At 46.4% G+C, this 17,321-nt stretch overlaps 1 protein-coding gene across 6 annotated transcripts in view; it reads left to right on the forward strand.

Moving 5' to 3' along the window:
* Positions 1 to 1,565: 1,565 nt before the first annotated feature.
* HYCC1 (hyccin PI4KA lipid kinase complex subunit 1) overlaps positions 1,566 to 17,321 on the forward strand; it is a 431,878-nt gene continuing 416,122 nt past the window's right edge. For all 6 annotated transcript variants that reach the window (XM_078663565.1, XM_078663562.1, XM_078663567.1 and 3 more), the window contains exon 1: positions 1,566 to 2,237. The gene's annotated coding sequence lies outside the window, so the exon portion shown is untranslated. The remainder of the gene's footprint in view (positions 2,238 to 17,321) is intronic.

Raw genomic sequence — 17,321 nt, forward strand, 5'->3', positions numbered from 1 at the left:
GGTTCAATCGCAATGACAAAACTGCCTGTGCAACTGATACATCCTGACATTTGCCCCTTTTTGAAATAGTTTATGGGGCCCTAATCCCAAGAGACTCCTGAGACTTCTGACATGGTGCCTCTTAGGGACAAACATGGTGTATCAAAGCATTGGTAGGACAATCAGTTCTCCTCTCCACCCCATAGCCTTGATGAGGTGGCACTCTTCAACCTCTCTGTCCAAGTATTTTTTGGTGGGAGCAGATTATAATGAATGGGGAACAGAAGATGCACTCTGGTATGATACCTGCTGGCATCCCAATCGAATGAGGCCCAAGGACCTGTCACAAATGGACCACGTCTTTTTTTATGTTTATGAACGTGTGCAACAGTAGGGGCAAGTGTTTGGCACCAATGATTCCAAATAGTTGAAACTGTGAGCAGAACATCGACCGCTATCGCCTTTGGTGCATCTGTTGCTAGGGTTAGATTAAGTTAATTGAAATTTTTTTTGGTGTAAATCAGTTCCTTTCAATGAAAATTGAAAATGACTCGGCCCACAGGGGCATAGCTTAGACAATGAGATTTGGGTGGTGTGAATCACAAATTTCACAACTAAAAAAAAGTATGCTGAATGTTGGAGGGTGACCAGGGTTTGGGATACATTATTTCCATGAGGAACAGGTTCAAAAAGTATTTTCATTAAGTATGCCTCTGTCTAAGATCCTGTAAAAAAACATAGTTAAAACCTTTTAGACAAAGGAAGACGACGAGAAAAACCAACAAAGGCATTGAAGACCTAACTCTGGGGCCCTTGGCTCAACTCTCAAGGTAAGAATGCATTTATTTGGAGGGGAGGGTCAGACACCAAGCACGCCGCCAGAAGCTACGCCACCCCCACAGAAAAACAATGATAGCCCCATCCTCCACTTGTACATCGCGTGATTCCTTTGTCTCCAGGCACGATTTGAGGGTAGACACAATTTCCACCCACATAATATGTTGGCAGAGAGATTAGTGCCAGGTGGGCACTGGCCACCACAGTACATCCTGGGAGAAGAGATGCCCTTTCTGGAAACCTCTCTGAGCATGGAAACTATACTCTAATGCTGTTGGTTAAGATTTCGAACTCTTACAGTTTGGTGTTAGTGGGCTTTGGCAGAAAACCCTGGAGCACGTGGGTGTGATTTTATGGGAAAGACTCTTTGAAAGGGAAGGAGTTGGCTGGATTTCAGATTCTAGCTGCGCTTCGTGTGGTATCTCTCTTCGTTTAAAGGACTGGGCCAGGAAGGATGAGCTCGTAATAATGAGAGATTGGCAATAAATCACTAAAACAGAGCTGCATTTCTCCTCTCTCTTGCAGTTCTTGCGAGTCTCTATAGAGTTGTATCGCGGCTTCAGGTTTATTTATTAAGTTTCCTGGAAAGCAAGATAACCGTTTGTTTTCGGGGAAAGGATGAAGCATTCAAGTGCATGAGCACCCATAAAAACTGTGCCGAGGAAGAGAAGAGTCGGAGTAACAAGGATTACCGGAAGTAATCCAAGCAGTTACTTCTCACAGTCTGGGCTGTTCTTCATAGAGGCATCATCACTCAGAGGTTCCGGCTAATTGCTAAAGTGCGTAATGTACTGCATGAAAAACAGTTTAACGTGACACGGCCCTGTGACCTGCGAGCACGGCGAGAGGATCTCGCAACCGAGCGCTGTCACGAGTCAAGGCGGTGCAAGCGCAGATTGTGGTGTCTCGCGGCCCTCGCCCGCAGAGGGGCTGCTCGGAGCCGCGCGCTCACGCATCTCTCGCGGCCCCGGGGCAGGCGGAGGGCCTGCACCGCCCCCTGGCGGCTTCCGGAGCAGCGCCGCCCAGCGGCACAACAGCGGAACGTCTCTGGTGGACCACGGCGCCCTACAAGGAATAGTTTTCTGGTTTTTGGCAGACAGAAGAGCGCTTGGAGCCCGAGTGCGGCTCGCGCTGCCTGACGTCACGTGTCGGTTCGGGACTGCGGGTTGAGTCACCCGGGGGTGTGGCGCCGCGCCCGGAGCCGAGGCTGATGAGCCGCTGCAGCCGGGAGGCAGCCGCCCCGGCTTGTTTTCCACCCCCTCGCCAGCAGGACTGCCCCTAAGAGGAACTGTCGCTCGTCCTCCTGCGGAGACTGTTTCACACGAAGGCGGGTTGTTTCCAGGAGAGTGAAAGTTGGAGTCCGAGCTGAGAGCAGAGGAAGCGAGAGGGCGTCAGGGCAGCCTCCCTGGCAACTTCACTGGGTGAGTACAGCCCCGACGTTACACTGTGGGCACGCGGGGCTGGTGGGCACCACGGTCCTGCACTCTGCCAGTCTGTGGGCACGCGGGGTGGCGGGCACTGTCTACAGTGCTGGCTCTGTGCACGCTGCCTTAAACCCAGTCTTTGGGCTCGCGAAACCGCAGTTTTAGCCGTGCACTCTGCCAGTCTTTGGGGCGGCGGGCACTGTCTACAGTGCTGGCTCTATGCACGCTGCCTTACCATGTTTATGGGAACGCGGGGCTCGTCGGGACTTCAGTCCTGACAGTGCACTCTGCCAGTCTATGGGCACGCGGGCTGCGGGCACTGTCTAATTTGTTCTGACCACTCACGCTGACTTACACTCGCTGTGGGCACGCGGCCCCGGGCTGGTGGAGACCGCAGTCCTGGCTGTGCACTCTGCCAGTCTGTGGGCACGCGGGGCTGCGGGCACTGTTAACAGTCCTAGCTCTATGCTCGCTGCCTTACACTCTCTGTGGGCACGCGGGGCTGGTGGAGACCGCAGTTCTGGCCGTGCACTCTGCCAGTTTGTGGGCACGCGGGCGGCGGGCGCTGTCACCATCTCAGATGGCATCGGTGTTGTTGCGGTTTTCCCACATCTGTGCCCGGGCTGCAGCTGGCAGGCACGCGCCTGCTGTTGCTGTCTGTAAGGTGTTCCAGTTATTGCTGTCGGAGAGGCGGAGTTGTGAGTAGTTTTAAGGTGCTGTCACACTTTGTGGTTATTTTGCTGTAACCAGTTGATGTACAGATACCTACGACATTCAGTTGCCGCTTAGAATTGCAGCTCATATGATGTCGGCAGTCTCCGCAGCCCTCAGATGTTCATGTATATTGCATGCATAGCCTTGGATGGGAGGAGAAACCGATGTCAGTGTCGGCGGGGTTCACTCGGTGCACACCGGCAGTCGGTACATGCGGGGCAGAGAAGGTGGAAAAAACAGTGTTGGCTGCTTTGTGTGTATTTACAAAGTAGGAAATATACGGAAATGGCTGGTTTAAATCCATTGACTGAAAGTTCCCTCGTTGTAGCAGTTCGAGGCCGGAGGGCATCGAGCTGTGGTTCTCACTCGGAGCTGCTTGTATCTGAACCCGGCTCCTTCACAACACATAGAGGCTTCCGTTGTTTTGTTCGCCCTTCCTTGTCGTGCTTTTATTTGAGCTGGTTCCCATGCCTTTATTCTCGTGTTCTCTTCTTACCCCATCTATGGGCAGTTTGCGGGGCACACGCATTGCAGTAATGCTGTTCGTTGTCTTATGTTAATTATTCTGCTTCTCTTAGCAGTCGTGAGCGCGACTTTTATCATGCCCTGTCTTTACAACCATCAGCACCTACTATAAGAGAAATTGTAGTTTCATTTTTTCCGTGACAGGTTCGGGCATACAAATCCCAGCATGCTTTTTGTTGGCTGAATGACCAGGCGGTGGCTGCGAGTCGTCTCCAGGACGACTGGTAGTCACTGTACAGGTTCCTTGCACTACCTTCCTTAAAAGACTGCCCAATCTTCATCCACCTTGTACCTGGGAGCTTTTAGCAAAGTGTAACAGCAAATTGTAAGGCCGCTGTTCTGTTCGCCTTTGCAGTAGTGCATTTAGACACGACGCGTCCTTTCTGCCGAAACACACACGACCCTCTAGTTTGCCAAGTCCACGTTTACGCCCCTCCATCAATACCTTTTTTATTTATTAGTTTGAATTCTGATGTGCACCTACTTTTTTTAAATAGGACTACAAATACCAGAATGCCTTTAAAAACCGTCCTTGGACCACATTCAATACTCAAGCACTGACCCGGCAAACCTGGGAGTGCTTGAGACGCAGTAATCACGTGGGGAAAGAGAGGCTGGGCTGTCAGGCATTTGTATCCGCCCATATATAACTGTAAAGATACCACATGAACAATTGGGACTTTGGAACCCGGACCTGCAGTTCGATATCGCCTTACTGATGGCAGACAACCTCCGCATTGTAGACTTATTTTATAAAGGATGCGAACCCTCACTAGCTGCCATGCACAATCTACTGCCACATAGGTTGGTGGGTGAGAGTTCGCCTCTTTTTTATTTGTATTATTACATTTATAGTACGGAGGTCGTCTGCAAGGCAGTATCTAACTAAAGGTCCAGGTTGCTAGGTCAGGATTTTTCATTTGAAACCGCTGCCCATATTAACATAGGTTGCAGGTGCTTTAGGGCTAAATATTATTTTTTTCAGTGGCCCTAGTCAGACAAGGCAGTGTTATTGTGAAATTGTTAATATGTTGACCGGTTTTTGCGTGAACTTGCTTGACACTATCTTTAATGTCCCCTAATTGGTATCTGGAGCTATTTTTAGGCCCGGGGCTTTCACAAGGGCTTTCATCACATGACACTTCTGCAACTTGGCTCTGGGCGTTGCTCATTTTGTGGCGAAGTTATCCTTTGTTGCATTTTTAATGTCCCCGTGGCAAATCTGAGTCGGTATCCTTTTGACTTCCGAATGATTACTATTTTTTTTAATGTCGCGGCGCACCATCAGCAGCAAAACATTTAATAAAAAATATGCACGTCAAAAAAACAGAATTCAATGCTTTATTTTTAGATTGCTGCTTCAGCAAGGCACATAATAAAATACATAAGGTAAATCAAATGTACCCAATCAATAGAGGTTTGTAGCCTTAAAAATATGTATATGTTGATATTTCTACTAAAACATGTTTACAGTAAATTTTAGTTTCCGGATTTACATCATCTTAGGTTGTTCATCAGGTCGTTAGAAACCCAGCTCCTTATAGTACCTGTCCATCAAAATTAGTGTCTCTTCAGTCTGATTGGTGAGAAGATAATTGTCAGTGTCGTTCTTTGCTCGGAGCAGGTATAACAGGCTTTCTTTCTTCCCCCCCCCCTAATCTTTTCAGTTGTTTCTTCTGCTTTACATTAGTGAGGGCTTTTCACTAGGCCGTGTTGCATACATTTTTTTAATTAAAAATTCTGTGTAACTGTGTAGCATACTTTTTTTTTTTCAATTAAAAATTCTGCGTAACACTTGTTCAGATGAGCAGTCTAAATCCTTCGCTTTTTATTTATGATTTGGCTACTCAAGTGGCAAAATGGATGTTCTCTCCCATCTAATTTTCTTGCTGTGGGAATAACAGCTCTTTAATACTTTATAGTTTTACGTAACTCACTAGTTTCTCATGATTTCGGGCGTATGATGTAGTCTGCCTGTCTTCTCCATTGAATCCACCAGCTAACCTGAGAACCCCTTTATCCTTCCTCCATTTCCACGCCAAAGTTTTACTTCCAATGTTTGGGTGAAAGGTGGCGGCTAACTTAGTTCACCTTTCAAAAGGTGAAACTAATGGTGCTGTAGCCCCCTCAGAAGCAGCAAGGCTTGCTATTAGGATTTATAGTGCGTCCTGGTTGTAATCTTGCACAGGGAGAAACTGTAATTCAAAATAATGAAAATAGAAGGCAGGGAGGGCTGAATTATCCATATGCTAGTGCAGTGGAAACAGAACCGCCATCTAGGTCAGTGGATTGCGTATTTCCCTGTGGGATGAATCGGTGCCTTTTCTTTGAAGCCGTCAGCCAAACGAGAGTAGGCCGCAGACATGTTTGTATGAGTTAATGTCTGATTCTGAAATGATGAGCTGTGAGGGGTTTGTTCTCTTTCCATGCTGCAGGCCAGTAGGGGGTGGGGGTACATTGTCTTACTCCCCTATCTGTCTAGCCAGAAAGATCTCTCTGTTAGCCGGCAGCTGGGTGCATGCGAGTGGGACAAAGAGCATCTCCTCTCAGCCTCCAGTAGGATAAGCCTCCTCCCATTCAGTGCTCTAAGCAGTGAGATATGTGTTGTAATTCACTGGCCCATGAAACACTCTTTCTCAGTCAGTCACCCTCTCCTAGGGGCTGTATACAGCAAGGGACAAATATGCCAGTGTTCTTTGGCGGCTGGAGAAAAGTGGGATTTTAGAGTGATCTGTATAAACAAATAAAAAAAATCAGGCTACCAACGCACCTTTTCCTGAGATCTCTAAGCATGTGAGTTTAGTTCAGCCAGTGATTCTAGCCTTCAACACATATATCACATCCAGAACAGATTCCTTTTCATAGTGAAAGGTGTCCTTAGATGTGCAAAAGGGAATAGAAGTGTCCAGTTGCAAATTGTAAAAGAATAAGTGTTAGGGCCTCAAAATATGCTTAGAAGCCCACCACCGGCACTACTGAATTTTGGTGCGCCAAATACCAAGGTTCCACCTCATGCCTCCTTTAATCCACTACCAGACATTCCCTTCCTCTTTATTTCACTCTTACGGGTTCCTTGTCTTAATTTTTCTGCCTTTTCTTCGTGTGTGCTTTTCTCTCTCTTACTCTGGATCAGTCTGACCAGGAAAAATAAGTGCCAGTCCATGAAAATGAATGCTGACGGGCTCCACCTGCAACAGCTGGCTCAATTTAATCACTGACCCTTTCTACATGTTCAGCGTTGATGCTCCCCTTCGCTCTGTTGGTAGCTGGGTGCTCCTGTGCTCTGTATTCTTATACTGCTAAGAAAGACTCTTGAATTGGACCTTACTACTAGAGGGCAGGTGCTGTTGTCCATAGTAGATTTACAAGCTACTATTAGAAACTTTGGGGTAGGATACATTGGATGCACTCTGGAATATTTTTTTTTCTTCACATTTTCTTTATTTACAGTCCAACAAGAAAGAAAACAGACATTTTCATGTACAAATGATATACACAGAGGAGGGTGATGGCACACCAAGTAGTCAGTATACATCCACATATGTTCTATGAACTTGGAGCATATGCCATCTGGTATGCTCGCTATCGGTTCTCATTATCATAAAATGTAGAATGTTGGTCAAAGACGAGCATAAAGTCAACAAGTAGTGGGAGAGGAAACTGGGTTGTGGACGGTTACTGGATTGAGATGTAGTGTTCTTTAAAGAGGTGAGTCTTAAACTCTTTTCTGAATTGGAGCAGTGTTAGGGGTGGTCATGATGAATTTGGAAATGTTGTTCCAGATCCTGGTTGTATAGATGGAGAAGGCTTCTGTTCTTGTTTTGTTCTTTTTTTACACTTCTTAGCCTCCAGCCTGATGGTGTCCTAGCTGCAGGTGTGCTGAGGATCCCAAGAGATGGCGAGCTTGTCTGTAGCATTAGCATGGTTGCTGGTCGTGATAGCTTTGTAGATGATGAAGCTGGTTTTGAAGATGGTGTGGTTCAGCAGAGGGATTCAAATGGAGTTCAGTCAAGATGGGGAAGGGGTGTTGTGATAATCTCTTCAGGCCCTGATGAGACATGCTGTGACATGTAAGATGTCCTTTACAGGTCTCATTGTCGAGCCTGGGAGGCCATGGAACAGGGCATTATCACCATTCAGATGTAAAAGTGTAAGAGCTTTAACAGCAGTTCTGGATTACATCTCTGGAAGAATCATGGTAGACCTGGCCCTCTTTGCAGGATCACCCCCAAATGTTTAGCCTTTTACCCTCTGCTTTTTGCTGAATTCGTTTTTGTTGGCCATAGGACTCTGTGGACTTTACCACTGCCAACCAGTGCTAAAGGGCTTGTGCTCACTACCCTAAACATGATTTTATTGGCTTACACCTGATTGACATATTGAATTTACTTATAAGACCCTTGTAGTGTGGTATACCATATACCCAGGGCTTGTAAATTAAATGCTATTAGTTGGCCTGCAGCACGTATTGGGCCACCCACTTAAGTAGTATCTTAAAACATGTCCTAGGCCTACCTCATTGCACCCTGAATTCTGTTTTAAACTGCCAATTTTACTTGGCAATATACCAACCTTGGCAAGCTTTAAACTCCACTTGTATTGCATATGAGTCACCCCTAAGGTAGGCCCTGGGTAGGCATAGGGCAGGGTGCATTGTAAATAAAAGGTTGAACGTGTACTTTTGAGTTTTACATTTTCTGTTAGAGAAAAACTCCTAAATTTGTTTTTCACTACTGCGAGGCTTACCTGTCCCATAAGATAACATTGGGTTGCTTTATTGCATTTAATAAGTGCAAACATTTGAATTAGACTAGGTATTTAGTTAATGTTTGGTAGCTATGAAATTGCTATGAAAAGTCAAAATTTTAATTGCAATTTTGAAAATGCCCCTTTTAGAATGTTGTCATTTTCTGCCCTTATCCTTTTGGGCCTGCATCCTGTCTTGGGTCACATGACTTGGTGTAACTGATAGACATTTCAAATTCCTACCAGATAGTCACAAAATAGAGGGATTAGATGTCTGAATTGGCCATCTGCTTGCAGGACTGGGAGGAGCAGAGCAGGGAGCCATGACGGCTGATTGTCTTCGAAGTTACTCCAGTGGACCCGAGCCTACATTCCTCCTCTCCCTTCCTGACTTTGATCTCTGAACTATGTACCCCCCCTGGACTTCTCCTGGCACTCTAATTCATACTCACTGAGTCACTCTCATGGACTTCTTTACGTTTTTTCCTTTGTCCTGGCCGCCATTTTTGCTGCTGTTCTCGGCCGCTTTTCTCTGGCCCCTGACCCGCCATCTTGGCCATTCCCTCGTCCTTTCCCCTTTTCCCTCGTTTCCCCCTTGACGATCCTTAAATGTTTCTTCCTTTTTCTGATTTGCCTTTTCTCCATACCCTTGTATCCCTCCCACCCTCCCTTGGTGTTGTGACTGCGTCCCCCTTCCGACCCCACTTAATGGAACTCTGCTCTCCTGTTTTTTTGGGTCTAAATCTACTATTTGTATATATATGTATATAGAGATAACTCTAATCACTAGTATATGCAGTAGACCTTTGTACTCTCTACCATTCCTATGTGACTCCTAGAGTATATCCATTCATATCCCTTCCCTATGTATATAGAGATAACTCTAATCACTAGAATTTGCAGTAGACCTTTGTACTATCTACCATTCCTATGTGACTCTTAGAGTATGTAAATGTAAATGTAGGTGTACTTATATAGCGCAAACCTGTCACCCAAAGGGCATCCTGGCGCTTGCTTAGTGAACCCGTCCTGGTATTCCCCTGTGAGAAACCCCGGCAGGGTGTCCACAAGGTGAAAGCCAGGCATCCCGCCGCGAGGGGCCGTAGTGGAGATTAAGCAAGCTATTGCCCAGAGTTGCAGAGTGTGACCCCGTGATTCGAGTAGGCACCGGAGCGAGAATTGTCGAGTCCGTGGAATTTTGAGCCCGAGACCCGCCGAGGCGGGGAATCGAACCCTGGTCCGCGGTCGATCTCAGCTTCCGGGTCTGCCGCCTCTAACCACTGAGCCACGTATCCCTTCCTTGAATATCTCTTCCTTGTGTGACTTTATTACTTGTACATTTGCAATTTTTTTCTGTTTTTCTGTTTGTATCTTTTTATGTAACGCATGTAATCCTAAATCCTTATGTATCTCAACTGGTTCTTATGTAAAGCGCTCTGACACCTTCGGGTAATGTTCGCGCTATATAAAATCGCATTGAATAAAATAAAAATAAAATAAAAACTGAATAGGGTGTATGTAGACTGCCTTAAACCAAAGGGCCGATCACCTTAACATCATCACTGCAGCCAGCTTAGAGCCAGGGCAGGAGAGTCAGGAAATTCCATGCACTTTAAAGAACCTTTCCAGCACTTCTCTCACCTTCCAGAAGAAGACGACCAAGGTATAAAAATAGGACCTTAAGACCCACTCTTCAGTTGACTCCTGGATCTCCAGAAGGACTCATAGAGGACTCCATGATGCGGTAACCTACTGTGCATTCTGTAAGACTGCTTTGCTGTACCTGGAAGGACTCTTTGCTGCCTACCCAGGACTTCCAGAGTGACTTAAAGGGCTAGTTTGATGACCTTCTGTTCAGAGCTACAGGGAGACAAAGAGCTTCCATCATCTCGAATCCGCACCTGGACCCAGCCTGAGTGAGTCTTGAACCCCCAAGTGGTGTCCCACCAGTCCTGGACCCTTGGTTATGGTGCTACAGGGGCCCAGATGGCTAATTCCCAAAACTGAGAACTTGAACATTTTTAGCCAAAAACTGCTTGGAGAACCAGGATAGAGACCGGGACCAACCTGCTCACCTATCTGCCCGAGGTGCATCGCCTGTTAGATTGCCTATGTGGCTTCTCCTGCTACGTCCTTCACTGCGACAGCAAATCCTATTCAGCAGTCCTTCGCCAAAAGGGTATCTGGCCTTGCGGAACTGTCTTCGGCTACAGCCTTCTGCCTAATGCCGCTGCAGCTTTTTTTTTAATTTCAATTATCTTTATTGGTCTTTTTTCACAACATAGAACATAAAACATATAAACATCATTCAACATCCAAAAAAGAGACTAAGTCTGAACTTTGAAATCTTCACCATGGCTTCGACCTAAGGCTCCCCAACAAAAAAATGCTCCCTCCTCGAACACCGCCTGCAGTCTTGCCTCAGTGACCTTTACCTTCTCAGAACATTTTCCTCAAAATGTATTCCAAAACCGAAGGTAAGCTCTGACCGGGCCCAATTCACTTCTAGTATGTGAACCGCGCTCCATCGGTGTTTGCCATATTTTTGGACTTTGACCCATTCGCGTGCAAGTATTTGTCCGTGGTTGGCCCTTTTATGCTCTTTTTTTTAGTATAAACGTAAAAAATTAGTAGCTCCGGTTCTATTGATTGGATTTCTATCTTAATGGGGTCAAATAATGTATTAACATTTACTCTATTTCTAAATTAGTGTGGGATTTTTCTTGTGTTGTATTTTCACTTTATTACTGTTTGTGTGCTGCATAAATACTTTACACAGTGCCTCCGAGTTAAGCCAGCCCTTGTTTTGTGCCAAACTAGCCAGGGTTAAGCATAGGTTAACTTAGTGACCTTTTGTGGTTCACCCTGAAAGAGATTGTGGCTGTTGCTTGATCAGGGCTTACACCCCAATCAACCAACAACTCAAGTTCTCGCAAAGCAGTATGACTTTCTTAAAAAGAGAGAACTGGCACTAGGCCATCTTTGTTTTTTGGCAAAATGTTCCTTGAGGGTGAAGCTGGTGTCAGGTGAATCTAATTGACTTGGTATTTGATTAAAGTTGGGTTTGAAGCTTCAAAGTTCAAGTCATTGAGTGAAGTTTGTATTATCTGTTGCCCTCGACGAATAGCAGGAATTCCATCTTGGTTGGGTTGAGCTTTAGGTTGGAGCTGGACACCCAGGCCTAGATTTGTGCATCCTGTGTTTGAGGCTTCAGATGTCTGAAGCAGAAGAGACTTTCAAGTTGAGTTGTGTATCATCAGCATATCAGTGAATCTTGATGCTGTTAATTGTGAGTAGCGCACCAAGTGGCTCCATGTCAAAGTTGAAGATGGCTGGATACAATGTGGAACCATCGGGGACTCCATTACTAAGCATTTGTCTACAGCGAATCTCGAGCTACATGTGTGCAATGAACTGACAACGTTCTGTTAAGGTGTGTGATAAAGATGCGCTGAGCTGCTCACAGATGCTCCAATTACCTACTGGTTCACTTCATAGCGAGTCTTGGTGAGCAGGTTTTACAGTGTGATGTACACTAAACATATTCTGTGTATTTCCGAGATCAGAATGTTGTAAATTGTGGCCACTGAGACAGTGAGTGCTGCTACACACACTGTGGAGGGCTGAGCTTTGTGTAGATTCCATTTCTGTATTGCTCTAAGGTAAGGCAATGTTATCTTGTCTTACACAATATTTGACACTTTGAACAGGACATCCATAATACCTGAAGCAGAGGTGCCACACAACACCATTGTGAGTGGTGTGGGCTGGGTACAAGTCTTTGTTTCTGCATTTCTTTCATCAGATAGGTGATTTGATGAGTCCCCTTCTACCATTCCACCTGATATCAACCCTTCTAGCTAGGTATCCCTGCTTTCCAGTGACTACCTGGGGCATGTGGAGAACCTCAAGGTTTATTCGTCTCTCTTGTCATTTTTGATCTTTACTTTGGCGCTTTTTGAGTTCTCCAGGCTAAGCACACATTCGAGATTCTTGATCTGGTTCTTTACCCTTAGTACCTGATCCTGATTGATGAGGTAATAATGGAGTTGGTTGTAAACTTCAATTTGTGTAGAACTTGGTATGAGTTCCTGCATGCATTCTAGTATTTTTGCATGCCCAGATTCTGATAGGTCAAACTTGGCGCACATCAGGACCCATATTACAAAGAGTGCACAGTCCCTGTTTGTGCCGCAGACCACCTTTAAATGGGAATGCCAGGTGCAAGCTTGTAGAGTACACCTTATCACAGTGAATGTGATGCCTACAGTGCAGCCGTAAACTCCTGCCTGTCCTGGGAGCTTCAGAATGAGGACATAGACGTCCTAACTCTCACAGAAATGTTGTTGGGCGATAGCTCACTATCAGACATCATAGCCGCACTCCCAAATGAATATGACGCTATGTGGCACAATTGTGCAGATAATGTCGGGGGGGTGGCAATTCTGTTTAAAAAACATCTAACAGTTACTAAATTAATGGCAGAAACAGTTGATCTAGCAGATATACTTGGGGTGAAGATCACCTTAAAAAACACCTGCCTTGCTGTTCTTACAGTCTATCGTCCCCCAAAATCTACCCCATTGTGCAATGACTTATTTGCCCCCATCATCTCAGATATTTGTACACGCTACCAAAAAGTCTTAGTAACTAGAGATTTTAACGTTCACTGGGACAAAACTCATAAAGAGGTGGCAAACCGACAGCTGAAGACCACCATGACCACACTTGGGCTCCAACAACTAGTAGAGGCACCCACACATAATAAAGGCCATACCCTCGATCTTATTTGGACCTCAGATCCAGAGGTAGTTCTTACAGGTATCCTACCCTGTATATGGTCGGATCACTACTTAATAAACTGTGATATCCCAATAGATGGGTATCTGTCTCAACCACCACCCCCAAAAACTAAAAACGTACATCAATGGAGGAAAGTTGACTCAAAAATACTGTCGGACACCCTTCTTAAATACACTCAGCTACCTGATACCCATGGTGATCTAGATCAGGAATATGTGAATGTGATGCAAAATCTTAGTCAGGCCATAGATCAAATAGCACCCGAAAGGAAGCAGAAGATAAATGGAGCAGTAAAAGGGGCCCGTGGTTCAACTCTTCTCTGAGGGAACGCAAAAGAAAGCTCCGCCATTTAGGGAGATGCTGGAGGAAATCAAATGATCACATAGATCGGGATCATTATAAAGCATTTCTTAAGCTGTATAAAAAGTGTATTCTGTCAGCAAAAGCAGAATACTATGAATCCCGAATTAAAAACGCGGTTAATATCCAGAAAGAAACCTTTATAATTTTAACAGAGCTGAGTAAGAAAGCAGGAAAATCAGAAACCCCTATAGATTGTAACACCTTTCAACACTATTTTCTTGATAAAGTGAAAACTATTCTCTCTGACATCAAGAATACCTCCAACAGTCACCCTCCATTACTGCACTCTCAACCCCCTCCCCCCCCAGAATATACCATCTCTAAGTTTCCCTTGATAGATTCTACAGTCCTCGGGCAGCTTATGAGTCGAACTAAGTCAGGCTCCCCAGCAGACCCATGTCCCCCTAGCGTCTTTCGACTAGCGCTTCCTACTTTAGAGTGTCATTTTGTCTCCTTATTGAATAAATCATTAGATACTGCCCATTTACCCTCTAGTCTCAAAGAAGCACGAGTTAGGCCCCTAATAAAAAAGCCTGGGTCTGACCCTGCCAACCTAAAAAACTATAGGCCAATATCCCAGCTGCCTTTTCTGTCCAAGATTTTGGAACAACATGTTTTGATGTCTCTTTCATCATTTCTGGAGTCACACTATCTACTCCAGGAGCGTCAAGTGGGGTTTCGTGCGCATCACAGCACTGAATTGGTGATGCTCTCAGTGCTGGATGAGCTCAGAGGTATGGCTGACAGTAAGAAGCAGAGTGCCCTGATATTATTAGATCTGTCAGCGGCATTCGATACTGTCAGCCACACCCTGCTTCTGGACAGACTGGCCGCATCTGGGATACGAGACTTAGCCTATCAATGGCTAAAATCCTTTCTTTCTGAGAGAACTCAAAGGCTTCAACTAGGGGACTGTATATCAGACCTGGGTACCCTTGAGTGCGGAGTCCCTCGGGGATCTGCATTGTCCCCACTTGTATTTAACCTTTATCTGCAACCCTTAATTGACTCTTTGGTAAAGATGGGCTGCAGAACTTTCAATTATGCCGACGATACTCAGTTGCTACTCAGCATTGACAACATGGCATCTACACAGATTCAAGCCCAAAATATTCTTACAATTGGGGGTGGGGTCGCACACTACTCACACACCAGCGGGATCGCCCCTAAGGACTGTGGTAAGTGTAGTTCGTGTTCCGCGATGCATCTTCTTTCGATTCTCTGCTATCTTCGCTATCTTCGCCATCCCTGGACAAGAGTTTCGGGGTATTTACCCCTCATCAGCAGGGATTAGGCCGTGTTCTGAGGTTGCCGGTGGCTGCCAAATATTGCCAGGTTTAGTACCACTCAGGCGCGGGGTCCCAGGCTCGTCAGCCAACTGCTCGAGGGAGCTTTAACATTACAATTGGGGGTGGGGTCGCACACTACTCACACACCAGCGGGATCGCCCCTAAGGAATGTGGTAAGTGTAGTTTGTGTTCCGCGATGCATCTTCTTTCGATTCTCTGCTATCTTCGCTATCTTCGCCATCCCTGGACACGTGTTTCGGGGTATTTACCCCTCATCAGCAGGGATTAGGCCGTGTTCTGGGGTTGCCGGTGGCTGCCAAATATTGCCAGGTTTAGTACCACTCGGGCGCGCAGGTGCGGGGTCCCAGGCTCGTCAGCCAACTGCTCGAGGGAGCTGTAACATTACAATTGGGGGTGGGGTCGCACACTACTCACACACCAGCGGGATCGCCCCTAAGGACTGTGGTAAGTGTAGTTCGTGTTCCGCGATGCATCTTCTTTCGATTCTCTGCTATCTTCGCTATCTTCGCCATCCCTGGACACGTGTTTCGGGGTATTCACCCCTCATCAGCAGGGATTAGGCCGTGTTCTGGGGTTGCCGGTGGCTGCCAAATATTGCCAGGTTTAGTACCATTCAGGCGCGCAGGTGCGGGGTCCCAGGCTCGTCAGCCAACTGCTCGAGGGAGCTTTAACATTACAATTGGGGGTGGGGTCGCACACTACTCACACACCAGCGGGATCGCCCCTAAGGACTGTGGTAAGTGTAGTTCGTGTTCCGCGATGCATCTTCTTTCGATTCTCTGCTATCTTCGGTATCTTCGCCATCCCTGGACACGTGTTTCGGGGTATTTACCCCTCATCAGCAGGGATTAGGCCGTGTTCTGGGGTTGCCGGTGGCTGCCAAATATTGCCAGGTTTAGTACCACTCAGGCGCGCAGGTGCGGGGTCCGAGGCTCGTCAGCCAACTGCTCGAGGGAGCTTTAACATTACAATTGGGGGTGCGACCCCACCCCCATTTGTAACCAAAATATTCTTAGACACACTGTGAGTTGGATGACAGCGAACTCGTTGAAGATAAATCCGGACAAAACGGAGGTCCTAGTGGTTTCAACTACTGCTTCACCTTGGTGTGACCTGTTTTGGCCCCAAGAGCTTGGCCTTACCCCGAAATCATGTCTTAATGTAAAAAGTCTCGGTATAAAGATTAACCATGAGCTATCTATGGCCAGCCAGATTTCCTCTGTTGTTGGGACTTGCACAAATCTAATTAGACAGCTACGAAAGCTATTCCCTCTTCTTTCCCCTTCCACGCTTCGTACAATTGTCTCCGCCACAATAATTTCAAGACTGGATTATGGGAATGCCCTTTACCTGGTATTGCCTAAAACATTGACCAGCAGGCTGCAAGTGGTCTTAAACGATGCAGCTAGGTTAATCTTTAGGCTACCTAGACGGACTCATGCTTCTCCACTGCTGTGTAGATTACACTGGCTCCCCATAAAGCAAAGGGTGGAATTTAAAAGCTTATGCATTGCCCATAAGGCAATCTATGGCCAAGCACCTGCCTACATCAAAGAGCGCCTTGGGGTTTACAACCCCACACGATCATTAAGGTCCTCTAACACACAGTTGCTATCCTGTCTTCGATACAAATTGGCAACCAAGGGAGGGAGATCCTTTTCTGTGTTGGTTCCACAGATCTGGAACAAACTTCCAGAGTCTCTCCGCAAAGAATCAAATTTGTTGCACTTCAGGAAGTCTTTAAAAACGCTCCTGTTTAGGGAAGCCTAAAGCACCGCTTAGTGCCACGGCCACACGCTCTTTTTTCATCTACTCTGCTGGTGTTATCTCCATCTGTCATGAGCGCCTAGAGACCTGACGGTGATTTGGCGCTATACAAGCTTCAGTTAACAATAACAATGTTAGTGAAAGTTGGACTGGCTATTTGAAGCCGTCATTCTTTGCAGGTGGCAACTATGCCTGCAGTTCAAAGGGGGAACGAGAGATCCCTCTGCAGGTGAGTGCAGTGAATGATTGCATCTGGGAGAGAGGGGTCCAAAGGATGCTTTTTACCCCTCAAGAAGAGTGCTCTAAGGGTGCGCACTGACTGTGCACCAACATTTTGTGGCACACAGTCAGAGATCCCCTTAACAGCTCCTTTCCCTTTATGCCGGCATCGACAATAATATGTGTGATCGCAGATCAAAGTGCTACCCCAGTTGCGTGGTACCATGATCCTTGTAAATGAGGGAACACTTTATAGGGATCATGCTGGAGTTACAGGTGCGCCGGCATGACCTGTATTACAGAAGGTGCCACACAAGCATATGCGGCCCCTCCCCTCTGTGATATCAAAGCGCCCCGAAGGCACAAAAAGTAGGTGGACATAACTGTGGCACCCTTAGGGCATTTTTCACACAAAGCCCGTAGGCAGGCAAACAACTCGTGCCGTTTGAACACTTTAAAATAGGGGGGTAAAATAGTGTTTGATGCAGGTAGTGCATCTGGTAAATACCCACCCGCTGCATAGTCTGTATTTACCAGTGCACAGGTTGCAGTTTCAGTTGGTGACTTACAGGTTTGAGGGGCCCACCTTCCCCTGCTGTGCATATCTTTTACTACACCACCAGGTGACTGGGCA

The sequence above is a fragment of the Lissotriton helveticus genome, chromosome 10 (assembly GCF_964261635.1).
Source record: "Lissotriton helveticus chromosome 10, aLisHel1.1, whole genome shotgun sequence".
Lineage (NCBI taxonomy): Eukaryota > Metazoa > Chordata > Amphibia > Caudata > Salamandridae > Lissotriton > Lissotriton helveticus.